Source organism: Apteryx rowi, unplaced genomic scaffold (assembly GCF_003343035.1).
Source record: "Apteryx rowi isolate R43461 unplaced genomic scaffold, aptRow1 scaffold_148, whole genome shotgun sequence".
NCBI classification, from domain to species: domain Eukaryota; kingdom Metazoa; phylum Chordata; class Aves; order Apterygiformes; family Apterygidae; genus Apteryx; species Apteryx rowi.
This window is the reverse complement of record NW_020447730.1, coordinates 1207613-1226210: the sequence shown is the minus strand read 5'-3', so window position 1 is coordinate 1226210 and position 18598 is coordinate 1207613. Positions and strand designations below refer to the sequence as shown.

The window sequence follows — 18598 nt, the reverse complement described above, 5'->3', positions numbered from 1 at the left end:
GAGCAGTTGCTATGGCATTGCAAAGCGTGAAAATTTCTGGGGTGATTAGGATTAAGCATTGGCTTCCCAAAAACCAAATTCACCTCACCAAGCACCTCTCTGGCATTTCTGCCTGGCCTGGCTTTGCTCTGTGCATGCATGTGTGAGTGCAGATGAAGAGGTCTTGGGCACCTCAGCAGAAGAAAAGCTCTGCTGGAAATGTAGGACGGGTGCAAATGGAAGGCAAATGGGGAGCGCAAGGCAGCAGAACTAAGATTCACAATATTTCTGAGCATAGACCTGTCCAGTCACAAAAGTTGAGCTTGTGGCTCATTTATCTTTTCTATTATCTTCTGCTGGGGCTGAGACCTGATGTCTCACAGCAAGAAAGAGACAGGGCCTTGCCTTCAGAGGCAGAGAGTCCTGTCCCATGATCCAGTTATTCCCTTCACATGGCCAACAGCCTTGATGCCAAGGAGACTTGGGAGGTCCGGGAACACCACTGCTTACTCCAAAATCCCAGTGGCGGAGTTCATCCCCTCCATTCAGAGACAACAGGTATGTCTGGAGGTCGCCAAGTTTAGATGACKGTATCAGAGAGCAAAGTTTGGTCCATGGACTCCTGCTGTGACTGGCTGTAGTGACAGGAGAAACAGGGAGTGTAGTTTGACTACTGTGTCCTGGGCCCAGCAGTCTCACAGGCTCAGCTAGGGAATGGGATCTGGGAAACACTGAGGTGAATTAAATGCAAGACCCCAAGATGGCACTTTACCAGAGCAGCAGGAAGCTTTTTTTGCAGGAAAATGTGTGTGTTACAGACAAAGCCATTCCAGATCAACGGGTYGCCTCCTTTCAAGCATTCCTCTTGCTCAGCAGTTTGTGGCCAGCTCAAAGTCAGGGTTTTGCAAAGGGAAGGACAGCTCCATCATCTTCATCAAATTCAGCTCCACCAAATTCTCTGCATATTTATTTGCATAGCAAGCAGACATTTTCTAAGCAACATTGCAGAGCGCTCGGTTCTCCATGCAATGAACCCAAAAGGCTTCTCAAGTAACCCTGACAAGCCAGGAACAGTGACCAGCTGCTGTTTCACAGAGTCATGGGATTTAAGACACGTGGAGCATACAGCACTAAGCAATCTGCCCTCTTGCAAAACCCAGAGCAGCACTGATCACTTCTGTCAAACCCACAACTTCCCTTTGAGCAGTAATTATATCAATTCAGCTCCTTCTCCATCCAGTTCAGCTCCTCCTTTTCTGCGTGTCACCATGGCTCTGGACTACATGCTGCACAGCTGTGCCTGGTAGTTCCCCATGGCTGAGAAGAGCCATGTTTTGTCCCCTCAATTCCCTTCAAAGCCACACTGATCACTCACATTACAAGATCCTCYCAGATCTACAAACAACAGGAGAATCACCCCAGGGCTGGGAAAGGCCAGACCAGCATCCTGCCTCTGCCTGGCAGGTTTCTCTGAAAGAAATACATAGTGGTGGTGAAAGATGGACATGTGGGTCCTATGGATGCWAAAACCTGGGTGTATTTTTATTAGAGCTCAATATCTTGCACTGTGAGAGCCTCCAAAAACCCCAAGCGCACACATTCTCAGTAACCCTRCTAGCACCAGCAGCCCGGGATCCTCCTGCCTTCTTTCTGGCTTATGGGTAGAGGGACGTAATCAGTCTCCAGAGCATCTCATCCCTCCAGTGAGAGACTGTTTTCAGCCTGGAGACAGGCATTTTCATTGCCTGTGTTTGAGGCCAGCTTGCGGCTTGTTCTCCCCAGGAACATTTGCTCCCTTGGGACACTTTGGACATCTGCAACTCCCCTCACCAAGTTACATATGTTAAATGTATGTGGTGGGGGGGAAACCTGGGTCTGCCTTGTCTTCGGGTCCAGACTCTGGGCAACTGGGTCATTGAGTCCTTGGGAGAAACTCTTCAAGCTCTGATAAACCCAAATGTCACTAACAGCCTTTTTCACAACATTGCTGCTCAAACAGCCAGAGATCTTACCCCTGACTTCCTTCTTGTACAAGTCTGCAGTCACTTTATCTCTGCTCAGGGTATCTCACCAATGCTGTTTTCTGGTCTAAGTCAAGCTCCCTCCCTGGTGTTTAGCACTCTCCGAGGAAGCACCTCACCTTTCATTTCATGGACGTCTAAGATAYGCCAGCTCCTGCCAGGTGGGACATCACAGGACCCCAGAGCAATGGAAAAGCCACAGGGATGATCCACATAAATGCCTGAGTTGCAGCCATATCTAGAGAGGATCAGGAGAGGGAAAGCTAGCGTGTGAGATCTGACAGGCTCGTAACAAACCCAGCTGGCTGGCACACACACCAAGCCCAAAACACCGCAGGCCACCCCCTCCCACCCTCTTGATACTATCACACCCCTCCGCAGTTAATTAAAAAGGGATTAAAGCAGGCTGTGAGGACGTGGGCGATGGCTGGGGTCAGGGGATGCCTTACAAACATATGCTGAGCCCCGCAGCTGGTGCTGGGGCCAGTGGGCTGTCTGCTCGTGATGCTGACTTCTCCAAGACTAGGGCAGGTCTAATCAGAGACCCAAGCAACTAATCCAGGATGCTTTTTTCTTGTAGTGCTGCTCTGGAAGGCGAGCTGTAGGGCAAGGATAGGATTATCCTTGGTGCAGGAGTCCAGGGGAATGCTTACGCCACTGGTGAGTTACTGAGCATGACTGTGGCACACCTCAGAAGCCTCCGTGCTTTCCCGCTGGCCCTTCTCGAGGCTAGTGTTTGACTGCGTCTCCTTCTAGAGCTCACATCCGATCCCACGTGAGCCACGTGTAACCATCACAACCCTGTTAGGGAGGTTCAGCTTAGACAAGCAGCTCTGTCGCAACAGTACAGGCCGTTCCAGCCCACTCGTGCCTTTCCTGAAATGGGAGCGTTTCACCAGGGCAGAGCTCAGAGGGATTTTTGCAGCCAGGCAGACACCAGCCAGGTAGGTCTTTCCCAGATCTATCCTCAGGTAAAGCCCTGGGAAAATGTCCATGGATGAAGCATAGCAGGGAGGAGTCCCATCTTACCTCTCTGGAAGAGCATACTCTTACCATGGTCATAGAGGGCTGGAAGCCACCTCTGGACAAGAGCCAGCCCTGGGGTTAAAGCCTTACTATCAGTGACTTTCACCTTGAAGGGAATCACTTATTCCTAGGAAGGTGGAGAARATCTTAGCTGACTCTGAGAAGGTCATTTCTGAGTGCTGGGGTCCAGCTCTGCCCTGAGCAGAGATCTCCAGGGGCAGAGTAGGTGGCCTACCTGGGTAGATCCCACATGGAGAGAAGCAGGGGGCAGAGCTCAGCCAGGAAGGCAGGAGCAAATGGAGGGACTGTGAAACAAGGAGTTAGCTAGCACAGAAACAAGGGCACGGATGCAGGTCTGAAACCCACCCCTGAGTGATGGGACGTGGTATGTGGTGGCAGGAGAAGAGCTGTGGCCTGTCTCAGGCTTGTAGATGGACCATACTGAACTGATGTCCCCACTGGGAGCCCCTTGGCCTTTCGGTTTATATCTCTGTGCACAGAGAACTGACCTGGAGGGTGCTGGCACATGCAACCTCCCTGAAATGAGCCACTTGAGTTAGACTCCGGTCAGCAGCTTGGTGGTACATCCAAGCCTATAACACAGGGCCAGTCCCTGCTGTGAGCACAGGCCGGTCCCTGGCACGTGAATGCTACCCCTTTACCTGAATTGGTCACATATCCCCTAAAGCGTTTCAGTTCATCCCCATAACTGGACGTAATAGTCCTGAGGAGCCCAAAGAAGTTCCTGGTGGCCTTTTAAGCTCTTTCTGTTATGAGTTCATTGCTTTCCCCTTTCTTCCTTCCATCTCTAGTCCGAGAGCCCTGCTCCTCACCAAGCAGACTGATCTGCCCAGGATTTGACCTCTTTTAAGTATTTCTAAATTTTCCCAGTCCTAATGGCCTTGGTAATTGCAGCTGTCCCCCAGCAAACCCAGCGTCTTGTCACCCAGCCTTGGAAAGTTTTCTCCCTCAGTACCTTGCACTTGCCAGAAACTGGCTGATTCATCCACTATCTGCCTCAGGCAACCCACGCAGCCACTGATGATTGAATTACTTAACAATTAAGCAGGGCCTTAAATCTTTGCAGCACTTAGCATGTATTGACTAATTAATCCAAACATCTATCTGAGGTAGGTTAGTTCAGTCTTGCGTGTAGCTACAGAACATGCCCCTGGCTGCCTTACAGGCCAAAGGCAGAGGCAGGTCTATGGAGATGATGGGGGGGATCCACCATTCCCCTTGCCCACATGCCTGTCCAAGGGACCGCCATGGCACTGCCCCTCTGCATTGCAGGATCTGYAAGGACTTCAGAGGTCACCAGGCCCAGAAGGAGTCAGGGCATGCTGTTGCCCAGGTTATTAGACATCTCCTCAGTTTGGGCATGGAATAGAGACCATGTCCATAGCTCAGGACTCTTGGCCATGCTTGCTCTCAAACAGCCTCTTCTCCTTTAGTTTCACCAGTCCTGCATGGTTGCTTCCTTCCCCAGCTCTGCCCCCCTTCTCCAGCTACCAACCAGGTGCACAGAGGTGCCATTTTCTGCAGAAGGAGTCTCGGGTGAGTTTTGAGGACAATTAGCCCACACTCCTGGAGGCCAGGACGATGATCAGCTGGGAGGGCAGGAGCTGCTGAACTACCAACACCTGCAAGCAATTACCTGCCATGAGCACAAATGGGGAAACCTTCTCCTGGGGTCCTGCTGGCAGCGAGTCACAAGCTCTGCTGACATGGGAGAACAAACATGGCATTCAGGACAGTGACCCAAGAGCACAGCAAGCTGCTGTACTTCATCATCCTTTAATTGCCACCTGGAGAGAGCCAAACTGTACCGAGAGCCCACTATATTAAGCGTATTTGCACACGCTGTCCCAGCTATATAAAAACCCACATCCCAGTCTCCACTTTCAGTAGCGAATGAGGCCAGGCGCAGGAGGCAGGGAACCTGCTCCCTGTGTGGATGAGCAGATGAGCAGGGTGGGAAGATGCAGGGACTTATCCAAGGTTATGCAGAGAGCCAGTGGCAGAGGCCAGTATGTAGGTGACTCCCAACCACGTGCTTAAGCAGAGGGAAAGGGAGGAGGTTTGAAAACCTCCTGCGGCAAAAGCTATGGATAGAGATGTGGAGATCTGAGCCTGGTTCCCTGTCCTATAGGACTTGGTGCCTGACCTTGAGCAAATCATTTGACTTTTCCCTCTTTCCTCCAACTCATTAATTTTCATCCAGCCAAGGGTAAAGGAAAAGGCGAAGTCCTAGTGCCCCATGTATTCTCATCCGTTAGCTAAAGTCAAAGCAGACATTAAACCTCCCAGCCACATCGCGGTCCTCTTGGAAGTACAGGATACCCCCAACATGAGGACAGAGACCCCAGATGTATGTGACACTGTTTGACTTCCTGCCACCAAAAGGTTTCAGAGATCAAAGTCCAAGTGCCTAGAGCAGCTCATGCCCTTTGCCTGCCTCTCTCTCACCCCAGGGCCTCGGTGCAGTGACACCCCAGGGAAGAGCAAGTGGTGAGGCTGGAGAAATGCTTGACACAAAGCACCTGACAGCAGAAAGGTGCCCTGCAGAGCCAGGCACTCGTGAAGCAGCCAGCCAGAAGAGAGTTAATCTGAACAACCTTGCACAGAAAATCCAGGACCGGTGGAGTCAGGATCCCTCTGCTCAAGCCAGGTGGTATCTGTAGCAGCGAGGCACTGGCTTGACTCAAAAGCATCAGCATGCGCGGTGTTAAGGCATCTCTGCTGCTTGCAGTGGTACCCTTCGCCTGCCCTCCATCTGCAAGCTGCTGAGGGCAGGCTTCCTGTCTCCCCTGTGGATATACCATTTGCTTGCTTTTTAACATGCGTCTAACAACATCGAAGCGAGCAGGGAAACTTCCTCCCCCTATGAAATCTGCCCTAGAAAATCCGGAGTCATAAAGCAGAGGAACTTGCAGTCTAACACTTTACCTCTGGGTCATAAACCATCACATATATTAGGAGAGGGTTTTTTTTTTTTTTTTTTCCTTCTTGCCTGAATATGTGCTGATCTCATTCATCTTGGGAAAAGCACAGGGTGTTCTCATCGAGGCTATACCTGGCAAGCTGCATACACTGTGACAGAGGGAGTGAACTTCTGAGCAAGCTCCGCAGTGGCTGCTGCCGGGCTCCTTGGGCTTCATCCCCTGAGCGCGAGACTGGCTTCCTCACCTGGCGTTCTTGCGAGAGATGAAGGGTAAGTCAGCAGATCAGCTCCCTGCACTGCAAACATCCTCTGCTTTCGGCCATGGCAGAATTTGCTCAGGTCGGGAGTCGCTGTTAGCTGGGAGAGAAACGCCGTCAGGGCTTGCTCCCCCCTTCAGCCCCCAAAAACGTATGCGTGGAGGGAGAAAGCAAGCAAATGTTTTTAACGTGCCGTATCAAGGCAGGTTGCAGGAATGGGAGCCGCGGCGCCTGGCACAGCTCAGCAAGCGCTGCTGGGGAAATCGGCAGGGAACATTCCTGATTCTATTTTAAACAGCGCTAGAAAGCGCTAGCTAGCAACAGCGAAGTGAATCCGATGGGGCTGCGTGAAGCCAAGAGCAGTGACAGAGGCTTTAGCAGCCTGCCCGTACAGCAGCGATACCCCGCGCAGCAGAAAGAGCTGTTTGCACCGACATGTGGGCTGGCTGCTTTGCTGGTTTGTTTGTCAGTGTATTTGCTAACTGCAACGTTGCTTTGACATGTCGGCTGGCAAGCCGGGGTCTGGGTGCCTCCGTGTCACGCAGGCACCTCCGTTTCGGCATTGCGGAGAGCAGCTTAGATCTGCCAGCTGGGGTCTGCAAATCATAGAAAAATAAATCGTAGCTAACCTGCTCAAAGGGATCCATGCTGCCGCCTGTGTGAGTTCTCGGCACCCACCAGTGCAGGCGGAGGTTGCATGCTCCTCTCCAAGGGAGGATGCAGCTCTTGCTGAGCAGCTGCCAAAAAACACCCCTGCTCTGCCGGCTCTCTCGGGAGTGCCTTGCATTGCTTGCCCGGGACAAAGCGGAAAGAGGGCACGTTGTGGGATTGCTGCATCTGCTGGGTGCTGCTAAGGGAGGTATCTGAGATTAAAGGTGGCATCTGAGAATAAAGATCCTGCAGCAACTCCCCAGTTTAAGAATAATGAATCCTGCAGATCTGGCCACTGCAGGAAATGTCCACTTTTAAATCTACTGTTTGCAGTGGGAAGGGCAATTGCGTGGAGTCTGCTGCAGTTCAGTTTTGGTCAGGTTAATTCGGTGCTAGGGGCTTTGCTGGCAGTTAGAAGAGGCAGCCCAGGAGGCTGGTTAAGATGCAGAATTACCAGGCCAGGCTGAGTGTTCTTAAATTATATAAAAAGCTCAAGGCAAGGGAACACTGATGGGAGCCATTTAGCTTATGAAACAGGAGGGGAGACACCTCTTTTTAAAGGGCTCACCTTATCTTCATAACAAAGATTTTCCAAGATAGAGCCTGTTTTGCAAAGCCCAGATGCCGCAATGTTGGACATTACTGCAACCAGCTGTGTTGACTGTTGTCTGAATGCCAGGCCTTTCCAGAAATGCTTTTTGCGCAAGCAAAACTGCTCTCAGAGGAAACGTGCCATCGCAGGGAAGGTTTTTTTCACACACTTGTTTTCCGTGTGTGTGTGTATCTGTGCTCAGGGGAGGAGGAACGGATGGGATGGAGGTGGGACCTGCTCCCTGCCAGACCCTGTGTCTGGGCAGCCAAGCCAGTGAGATGGTGTTACTGTAGCTGTGGTGCCTGGCATCGTGCCGGGCCGTGCTTTTGAAAGGAGAAGCCCAACTGGTTTTAATGCAAGGGCTGTTTTTGCTGCTTTTGGTGCTCACAGAGTCTTGGGTGTCTCGTAGCTCAGACTGGTCCCTGTTTCTAAAGAGCTGGCACCAAAAGCCCCACGCTGCCAAGGGACCCTCCTGCGGGTACGGAGGGAGCACTCCTAAGCAGTTGTTGCATGCTCCAGGGCCGGGACAGCCACGGGGTCCCTGCCTCCCCTCCTCTCCATTTTTCCTGGTGCATGCTTCGGTGTTCCCACTCTGGTTCATTGGGATAAACACAAAAGCATTGGAGAAATGATGAGTTCTCTCCACGATGAGTTTTGGGGTCTGATCTCTGGGGAGTGAGAGGACTTGCTGACCAAACTGTGGTGAAATGACCCAAAAAGGAGCCTGAGAGCAGGAACCTAGGGGAACGTGGGACTGGTGCTGGTGCCACGGGCTGAGCCAGCTGGAGGTGGGCAAGGAGACAGGTCAGGGAGTGAACCCGCCACATGGGAAATGGGCTCTGGCAGCAGGGATGGGAGCTTCGAGCTGACACCCAACCCCGGCTGGGGTACATAGTGAAAATGCCAAGGAGGGTGAGCTGGCAGTGTTGATTCGGAAAGACTGGAGATCGGAAATGAGGGCGAATAGCAGTGAATCCTCCAGGAGAGGAGGGGATCAGAGATTGAAAGGAAAAGACAGCATTTGGGTGTGCTGGACCATCTAGCTGTTTCTGGATGTGGAGGGGGTGAGGATACATAAGTACATGCACGCCCAGTCATGTGACTTCAGGGAACCGGTCCTCTCACCAGCTCAACAGTCTCTGTCCTTGCAAATGAGCATGCAAAGCCACAGATGAGTGATTTTTGCATGCTTGCAAGAAAAGCTATCTTTGCTCATTCCCTACTTCTCTATTAAACTTGACATTGCAAACTCCGCTTTAGCTCTCCTTCTGGAAGCAAAAGAGCAGTCAGTCTGAAGACTTATTTTTAAATGCAGCAGTGCAAGGGATATAAAACACAATGCTCCYTGTAACTTTAGCCTGCTCTAAATTCCCAATGGCTGGTTCATGACCGACTACAACCAACGTATTCGGCAGTCCAAGAGCATTTCCACCGAAGAAGTAGCCCTCTGCCATTGGATTGCTACTTTGTTTTCTTTCACTGGATTTTCTCCACTAAATTTATGGTCTGTATTTTTTTTTAAATACCGTTGAGGACAAAGGGTCCTCTGTAGTGAGCAACCATATTAAAATATGCCTATTAAAGCTAACACTGTGAAACCGCAGGGGTTGAATGCCGCAGGCTTTGGTAGCAGCGGTTCTGGTGTTTCTAATCTTTACGATTATAGGAACAGTTTGTAGAACAACGTTGTTGTTGTTGTCTGACAGGCTGGAGGTCTGGCAGGGGAGAGCAAGGACTATTCGTGGGGGAAAACTTGCAGCTCTTCGGCTTGCAAGGGATCTTCCAGTTGACTTTTACTTCTTCATCTGGGGTGGAAACTGAGACAGAGTGAGGGCTGTCACTACACGGCATCGCGCTCGTTGATAATTTGTCAAGCAGGGCTTGGTAGGAGGCTCTCGCTAACAACTGGGCATTCCTGCCATTTCTTTCCTTGAGCACGTCACACTGATTAATGACCTGGATCTCCAGGAACTGCTTCGTCCACCTCTGAAGCATGGTCACTGCTTGGCTTGGCAGGGCTAAGAAACCGATGTATAAGCTGTTATTGAAGTGAGTGTAGCATTTGAGCTCTGACAACCTCCCACCTTCTTGTTGTGACTTATTCAGAGTGCTAAAAGTGCCTAAGCACCACCACACAAACTGATCTGGGCTGGGCTGCTGCCCTGGACTAATGCCCTAAGTAACTCAGTCTAAATAGCCAAACCAGTCAAAGGGTAGGAAGGAGCCACTATCCTGCTATTATGGGAGAAAAACGGAGACACAGCGGTTTCCAGACAAGTCCAGAATTGCACAAGAAGCCTGCACTGAGCTGAGAGCCATACCCAGGCCTCCTGCCTGCACAACAAACATCACCTTTAAATCAAGCAGCGGGCACTTGACATTCCTCAAAAAGACATGTCACATGAGAATGTTCCTCCACGGCTTTCCACGTGGCTGGATGCTCGCACCGCAGTCACCCTCCTCTACATCCCTGCTTACTGACTTGTGTGCTAGTGCAGGCTGCCCTGAGAAGTATCCAGATCCACCAGAGACCAAAAGTAGGTGAAGGCAAAGATTTCCAATGTCCCAGAGCAAGGGGGATTATGTCACATGCAAAACCAGCACAATCCCAGCGGCAGTACGCATAAACTGAGGCAGCTACATAGCCAGAAGCTCCAACGAGAAAACATTGACCTGAACAGCAGCCAGATCATATTTTATGCGAATGCACCGTTCTTGAGCAATTTTTCCAGCACAGCCCACACAAACAGGTTTTCCTTGAACATCGCAGAGCAGCATTTACCATCTCATGTCAGCTTTTTTTTTTTTTTTTTTTTTAACACAGGGGTCTTCTTATTCTAGAGGAGGAGGTGGGAGGGCTGTCAGGTATCAGGTAGTGTCTCTCTCTCTCCTGGCCTAAAGTGGCTGCTGTCGAGTGCCACGTTTGAGCAGCCTGTCCTCGGGGCTGCACTAAAACCATGCAGGTTTCACTGATCTGGTAGAAACTCTAATTCACGTGGCCAGTTTTGCTGAAGTCAGACAAGAGCCCACCTTTCCACAGGAAGTCTTAGGCCTTTGGTTTGTATGCACATGTCAGTCTATTAATATGTCCTTCCTCTTCTCGTGGCAGGAACCAGTCCTCCCGGGAAGGGCATTTTAACTCTTTCTGGTTTGCAGGCAGCGGGTTGCACTGCAGAAGCAGCGTTCATGGTTCAGTTCCTTCAAGTAGCACTAGCTGCTCATGTCTGAGATACTTTGCTAAATTAGTTAAACTCTCAGTGGTGGACAAAGGGCCATGGAGGAAAATTTGACGGGATCTTAGGAGTCCTGGGTCTAGCTGAAGTCTCATACACGTCCCAGCTGGGTCCATATACCCTGCTCTCACACTGACCTGGAGTTCAAGCTACGGTGAAAGCAGGGAGTATTTAAGGCTTTCCTTGGCCCAATTTATCAACTTCAGCCATCCAACAGTACCTGAAGAGCAGACAGGACCTGCCCTTGAGATACAAGCCTAGCTTACTGCTAGCACATCCTCTTCTTGCCCGTGGGACCTGTGAGCACAGACCCAGGTCAGGCCATGGCTATAAGACTTCCTGGGCTAAAAGGGATGGTCTATTCCTACGGGTGCAAGCAGTGACCCCAATCCGGGATGCCAAACATCTATAAAACCACATGTGACGTACCACCAAGTACATTAAATGCACTTCTCAACTAGCGGTGAGTGACAGGCATGTGCTATTTGTGCCTAATTTAAAGGCAATGCAATGGCTGTAGACTCTCCCTTCACAAATGGGAGAGCTGGAGGGGTGTTTTGAGGGGAGCCGCTCTGCTTCCAGGCAGATGCTTCTCTTTGACCTGAGTTTGAAATCTCTTCGGGTCATTCATTCCTGCTTGTGGGAGGGAGGGGGAAGCAAAGACAACTCTGTCTCTCCCATTCTTCTGCCCTTTTCTACCCTATATATTGGCCTGATTTGAAGAGCAGAGGGAAAAAAGAGGGATTTAGGAGGATCTCATGGAGATTTCGCTGTGTTGTCTCATTCACTAGAAAGTTGATATTCCAGTTCTTCTTTGATCAAATTTGTCCTGAAAAGCCCATTAATTCCAACCCCCAGAAAAAGACTGGCAGATGTAAAACCTGATTTCTCTAGTTTTCTTATCTATACTTGATCTTCAGTCTGTTCTGGTCACGAGTAAATTTCTGCCCTTTAAGTCTTTCCAAATAATCAAAAAAATTTTGAGCGGAAATTGAATGCATCTGTGAGGATTGTCTTTCATTTATAACATGATGCACTAAATCACACTCAGAAGTGGCAAGTGCCTAAGGAAACCTCTGTGTCAGGATACAGTATTACAAGGGAGGAAGATGAAGCAAATCTTGCAGTCACACAAAGGGGAATCGACCTCTGTCCCTGTGCAATGCTGGGGGCAAACTGAGTGACCTACTAGGTCTCCTGTACATGTTCTTTCAGATCTATTTCAGCAAGGTATTTGAGACAGCTTATTGTTAAGCATGGGAGCAGCTTCTGGTTGGGATCATCACTGCATCATGAGCTGGGGGCTCCTGTGCTTGATCCCTGTGTTTATGGACATGGAGCAAATACCTGTTAGGAGGAGAGGACGAGACGGGTGTTTCTGAACTTGTGGTCTGCCGGCCGCTCGTGAGCTGCCAGAGATTCAACGTGCCTTGGCGGGGAGGAGAGGGAGTTTCATATAGCAATTCCCACATGCGCAGGCTGAAAGAGAAAACAGTGATAAACGCCTGAAGAAAAACACAGCTGAACTTTGCTATAGCTATCCCTGAAAACCACTGCAGCATTGCTGCACACGGGGGGCTTTGCATGCTGAGATCCAAAAATTAAGTGGCGACCGGAGTGAAAAAAACATCAACAACTACTAATATATTATTCAGTCCTGGTCTAAGCATCCTAAGTATCTGAAATGCTCCTTGCCTGTTAGCGAGGTGCATTAGCCTGCAGAGCAGCCTGCTATCAGGCAGCGTCGGCAGCAACGTCAGAGAGGCTGGGCGCTCTTGGCATCCATGTCGACAAGTCTATTTTGCAGCCGGTCTCGCCGAGCCGTGCTGGGTGTCGAGGAGAGCAGGGGCTTCTTCTGTGAGTGGGCAAGAGCTGCGAGCACTGTGGCTCTCTGCACGTCGCGCGGTGCCCGCTTGGGCCTCTGCCACAAAGCCCGGCAAGCAACGGAGCAGGGACCGCGTTGCCTCTTTGTGTAGTGTCTGGGCAGACGTGTCTGGGTCGTTCACTTCAGACGGCGGCCATGGCCTGCGGTTGTGCCCTCTCCCGGTTCCCAGAGGGGAGCCCGGTGCCTTGGCAGCAGCTTGGCTGCTGTCCCCAGCGCCCCTGGTCTGCTGGAGCATGCAGGAGCTTGGGTGCTTGGGAGGAAGCCGCCGCGTCCCTGCTTGGATGTGAAGTGCCTCACGAACGGGAAGCCGGGCCACGGAGTCTTTCAAGGTCGTTCGGGCACTGGGCTTGTTCCTCATCAGCCAAAAAGAGCTCCAGGACAGTATTTAATGGCAGCTTGCCCTCCCCTCCTTTCTGCCCCTCAGTCCTCTAGGAGGCATATAGCCAAGAGGGAGGGAAGGTCACCTGGGGCCAAGGCAAGTCCATGCTGAACTGCGCTGGAGGAAATGCAACGGCTTGAGGTGCCTTTCACACTCACGGGGCAGCTCAGCTCTCCACATCCCCCTCCTCTGCTTGCTCTCGTGGCATTTTCAGTACATGCCCTTGAGAGGAAGAGAGAAACTGTGTGAGTCCATTCTTCCAGCAGGGTCTTTCTCTTCATTTCTGAAGCCAGCTGTCTATCTCAAAAAAAGACTTTAACATCCTAAAGAGAGAGAACTGAAAGTGCAGAATCAGCTGGAAACGATCAACTTGCTGCTGCAAATCTGACACCTCCTGCAACATCCCAGAGACCGGAAACTTCACTTGTCTTGTTTCTACACAACTGATCAATTGCAGCCAATCAATGAAAAACTGCATGTTAGCATGTCCCTGCCTCCATCCTGCAGTCTTGTGGTGTGGCCTGGGCGGAACGGCAGATCATATTTAGCACATGCAAACACACCATCATCCAGCGGGATCCCAGGTCCTCCTGCAGGCTTGTTCTGGATCTTAGCAAAGAAAGGTCAGTTCAAAGCAAATCATTCATTCAATGAAAAATGTAGGACAAAAATCCTCTCTCTCAAACTGCTGTAAAGCACCCAGACCTTGGGGATCAGGAGCTGCTTGCTCTTTTAGCAGAGGAATTTCATTGCTCTGCCAGCGAAGGCTGAAGAAGCAAACTGTGGTGTGATTAAAAATAAAATAATGTCTCCAGCTCTTGGCCATGATGGGGCTCTAAACCAGACCTGAGCTGACAAGATGGAAGTGTGCCTTTCCCCCTCCACATCTGACTTCCCTCCCGCTCTCAGTTCTTTCTTCTCCATCCCCTGAGAGATTTGCAGACATTTCTTGCACAAATCTAGGTCTTCCTTTCTTACACCCTGGCCTGACCCTTCTCCTGTGCTCAGTCTCCTTCTATCCTCCATTTTTCTCTGCCATCTTTCACTGACACCAGGAGCCTGCTATAGCCTCCTGCATTTCCACCTAACTCTAGACACCTGCAGCTGCCTCCTTGCCCCTCCAGGTGTAGCCATCTTCTGTATCCTTCTCTAGAGTCACCACGAGTCCAGTCTGGGGTCCCTCTCCTCCAGTCCTGTCCTATATGTCCCCTCTCCACCAGCAGTCCTGCAGGCATCCCTGACACTGGAAACCAGCCTTGCCAGTCTAATGCCTTGTTCCTGAACAAATATGATATCCCTTTCCCCCTAAACCTTCTCCCTAAATCTTATAATAAACACAGTGAATGACAGAGTGTGTTATCTGCTACTCAGACACAGCTCCCGGATGTCGGTTCCACCTCACACCTCTCTTTCCAGATCCCTGCATTTGGGCTGCAGTTAAACCTTGTGGATTCTGCAGCCTCCAGACTTGCAGGTAAATCTCTAGCATGCCTCTTCCTTTGCTGTTACTTCCATGGTCCCTGACCATACTTAGCTCTTACCCATCTGGGATACTATAACAGAGACTCTTTTCCTAACCTGTCCTTTCTGTCTTGTTTCCCACCCTGCATCCCTCCACTGGCTTTTCCTTTCCCATAATATCAAACTAAGGTCTTCACTCTCCAGCCCCTGTGACTTCTCTCACGGTGGCAATTCCCACCGACAACCAGCCCGTGATGGCAACCTCTGTGGCCAACCTCCTTGTACTTTCTACCATAATTCTGTAGCATGCTTGGAAGGGTTCCTCAGAAATGTCCACAAAGCAGCCCCATGCTAGCTCCTCGGATCTGGTGGAAACTCATCTTTGCCCACAGAAATCTTCATAATGCTTAGGTTGCCACACGCCACGCTGATCAAAATTAATTTCCTTCCCCGAGTTTCCTTGTTTGCCTGCATCCATCTATTTTCTTGTGTCTAAATCTTGGAGTAGCAAATATTAAGGATTCATTGCATAGCACAGCTGCAGTTTCTAGTCATATGGCAACAGAAACCAGGAATAATAATAACAAGGTAGTGACTCATTAAAACCAATAACCTCAGTAATTAGGTTTACTTAACTTTTCCAATTGTATAAACAACCAAAAAAAMCCCTTATATTTTGCCAAGATTTTTTTCTTTTCTAGTTCCTTACACCAAAATTTTTAGTGTTGGTGAGTTATCTCAGATCAAATTTCCTTTCAGCAGAATGTTCTGAGATTGAGGTTAAGGGGGGAGACATGTTTGTTTTGCCCACATTCTGTTAGTGCTAAAGACTCTCCAACACCTCTTTGCTTCTGAGCAAGGAGGAGTCCAGCTGCAGCAGTGTCCCAGCGCTGACAATGTTCCAGCTGCTGTTGCTATAGGCAAAAAAAAAAAGAAAAAAGAAAAAACCAAAGGCAGAACTGTCCAGGTTTTGACTTCCTGAAAAATCTGTTTAAATCAGCTCAGGAGAAGCAGAGTGAGAGTCCAGGTGCAAAACTCTCTCGAGACCCAATGCTCAGCGGGTGTGCACTGGGACTCGGCCGTCCACCACTGCGTTCCGCTGCTGCGGGCTGAAGTTACACCCTGCGTGTAGCCTCTTCTCTGCTACTCCTGCTGCCTTCCCCTCTCTAAACAACCTTCACCTGCCCACTGCCTCCTGCCAGCGGCAGAGAAGGAGGCCTTAACTGAGACAAGAGCTGGCCATGGGATTAGGAGAAGGTGTATGCGGGACAAAGAGCCATCAGGAGGAAGCACAGGAGAGAACGTGGGACAAGGCACCCAAGTGACAGATGGGCAGGTAGCCTGGGGCAAGCAGGGCAAAAGGATTGGGACAAGGTGGCTGGTGAGGTACGAAAGAGTCCTGCTGGCGGATGGCTGGATGGAGGAGGAGACAAGGAGCCAGGGAGGAGGATGCAACAGGACTGGGCTGAGGGGGATGTGGCGACCAGACTGGGAAGAGAGGTGGACATCGGATTCCTGAGTGGAGCCTTGTGCTCCGCTCCCCTTCCCTGTCCTTCTCCTTGCATTACGCACACTAGGACCTGGTATTCAGGACCTGGTATTCAGCCTGGGTGTACACAAGACCTCAGCAACTCGACCTCCAGGCTGTCAAACCCGCTCCATAGTCCTCACCCCCAAAACACCAGTGAGTGCAATAATGCAGTTTTTAAAATGGAAAGGGTTTATGAAGAGAGATCTGTTTGGTCTGTTATGCACAGTCACATGTCCTGCAGTTGCTTTTGATGTAAATGTGTGAAATTACACATGTATTGCAAAATTCAAACGTTGCCATGGCAACATGATTATCAAACAGTTGCATAAGGAAGTGCAAATCTATAYAGGTTTCTGGCTGGTGAGATTAAACTGCCCAGGGACAGGACTCACTTTACTCCAGCTCCAGGCCCTCCACGCTCARAAGGAATCAGCTCCAGCGTTGAGAGAATTGCATTTTTTGCGCATCACCATTTTGTGGTGATCTGGGCTGATCACCAAGCAGATGCAGAGGAGCAGATCAAGGAGCTGTTACCCACAGCAGAGACACAGCCTCACACCTCTCCCCGCACCTCCCTCAGCACCCTGCTACACCSGGTAAAGCTGCCTGGTTTAAATGAACTCCTTTTGCTCTGCCTTGCAGGGGACAAGGAGAGYTCAGCTAGCCAGGAGCTGTGTCTCAAGCGAGGAGCCCCGAGTAGCTCCGGTTATACCTCAAACTCTTGAAATCTTAAAGCCAAATTCGTAGATTCATCAGGGGAGGAAGCGTGGGCAGCCAACGGCTCAGAGCAGCCAGGGCATTCTCCCACCCGCAGGACACCCATGTGACAGTGATCTGGTGACATCCAAAGGGGACAAGCAAAGCTGGCGTGCATAGTGGCTGCAAGTCAGAGGGAAAAGGTTGCATCCTTACAGCCTCGACACAGTGACTTTGTTGGCCATTCCTCAGAAACGGGGCCCATCAACTAATTTTTCACAGCCACCAGTTGCATGCTGAGCCACAAATTCACAGGCCAAAGAGTGCGTTGACATCTTCTGCCGTGTCCTTTGGACAGGAGACATGCTCCAAAGTTTTGTGTTGTGATTTTTTCACAGGGGATGTAAACTGTGTTCAGATCAGAGTCCTGTTGTATCTGGACTGATGAGCATATTATCAGGTAGCCTGTGAAACAACTGCAGAACTTATTTTAAAAAAAAGAACGTGCACCCAAGGAAGGAAGCAGACCAGATTGGAGGAAATAAAAGTTTTAAATAGACACTCAAAGTTTAGCCTAATTTGTATTTGGCTGTAAATGAAAAACAGAGCGGTGGAACTGCACAAACTGCTTTTTGTTTTGCTTTCTGCCTGAGAGCTGAGGTGGCTCTTTCATTAAGAGAGGCTGAGAAACACAGAACTAGGGCACCGTCCTTTGACAGAAACCACGGATACAGTCACAGTCCCGCAGTTTGGGTACCTAAGGTAGGAGCCCTGAGATTCCTCTCTAATCGGCAAAGAGACAAGTATCTCCACACCAGGACATGCCACCAAGCAGCGGGATGGCTTCCTCGGTAGGATGTTCCTGTAGTTAATTAACCTTTGATTCTTATTTCCAGTGGGAACTCCTCTTGTTTCTCTTTCCAGCAAATGATTCTTATTGCGTTTTACCTACTCGATTGGAGGGAGAGCCCGCAATATCTGGCACCTGCTGCTGCTGCAGGTATTTCTGGGGAGCGATCAAACCACTTCTAATCTTGTCTCCTACAAGACAAACATACCRGAGCCCTTGTCTCCAAAGGCTGCTTCCCAGCACGCAAATCACCCTCGCAGCCTTTTCTGAACCACCCCAGCATCTCCCGTCTCCCAGGGTATGGATGATACCACCTTCTCTTGGTGGTCTCAAGCAAGTCAGCAATCCCCCTCCATTTCTTTCCCTATATCATTGAGTTTTGTAGTGGAAACTCTTTACTTTTTTTCAGAGACTACTTTAAGTAAAGTTTTACAGGAAATTTCTCTGTTTGGATAAAATATAGTGACCTGTCATTAAAGACAGCCTCTTCTCAGTACCTTCCACCTTTTAAAACCTTTTTGGTTTTAAAAGTGAAACGTGTTGTTTCTTAACAACAAAAAAAAAGTTTTAATTTCCCCAAGCCATTTTAGAAAATTAACAAAAACTATTGCAGTGCTAATTGCTATTACGCAAACAATTTTCACATGAATTCCTGCCCGTGGCCATGCAGATATAGGTAGTTACGCATACAGACCTGCCGTTCCAGGCTGTAGCAGATTAAGTACCTGATTTTTGGTTAGCTGTGAATTATTGCTAAACCGAAGGCACCGCAGCCCTGCCGTTAACGTTGCCTGATGCAAGGCCTGGACTCTGGCGACGGGGGAGTCAGCGCGCTGCAGAACTGTCCAAGCCGCGCTGCCRCAGCATCGGCTCCCCAAAACGTGCTCTCTGCTGCCTGAGAAAAGAGAAGAACACCCCTCGAAGAGGGGAGGAGAAGCTGTTATCTGTATCTCCTTGCCCTCCTCGTTGCACTGCCCCTTGCAGCCCTTTGATCTCTGTAACTGGAGAATACTAATGGGAGCGCTAGACTCTGAAGTGGCTTAAAGCCATTTTCTTTATTGCTAGATTAGGGCTGCGAGGGTATGAAATCTGC

General features: G+C 50.0%; 1 long non-coding RNA gene across 1 annotated transcript; it reads right to left on the bottom strand.

Moving 5' to 3' along the window:
- Window positions 1-6051: 6051 nt before the first annotated feature.
- LOC112962421 lies at window positions 6052-18352 on the bottom strand. Its single transcript, XR_003252296.1, has 3 exons — window positions 18231-18352; window positions 12051-12182; window positions 6052-6327 (listed from the first exon to the last, which is right to left on the bottom strand). It is a non-coding gene; the product is annotated as an uncharacterized LOC112962421 (long non-coding RNA).
- Window positions 18353-18598: the final 246 nt, after the last annotated feature.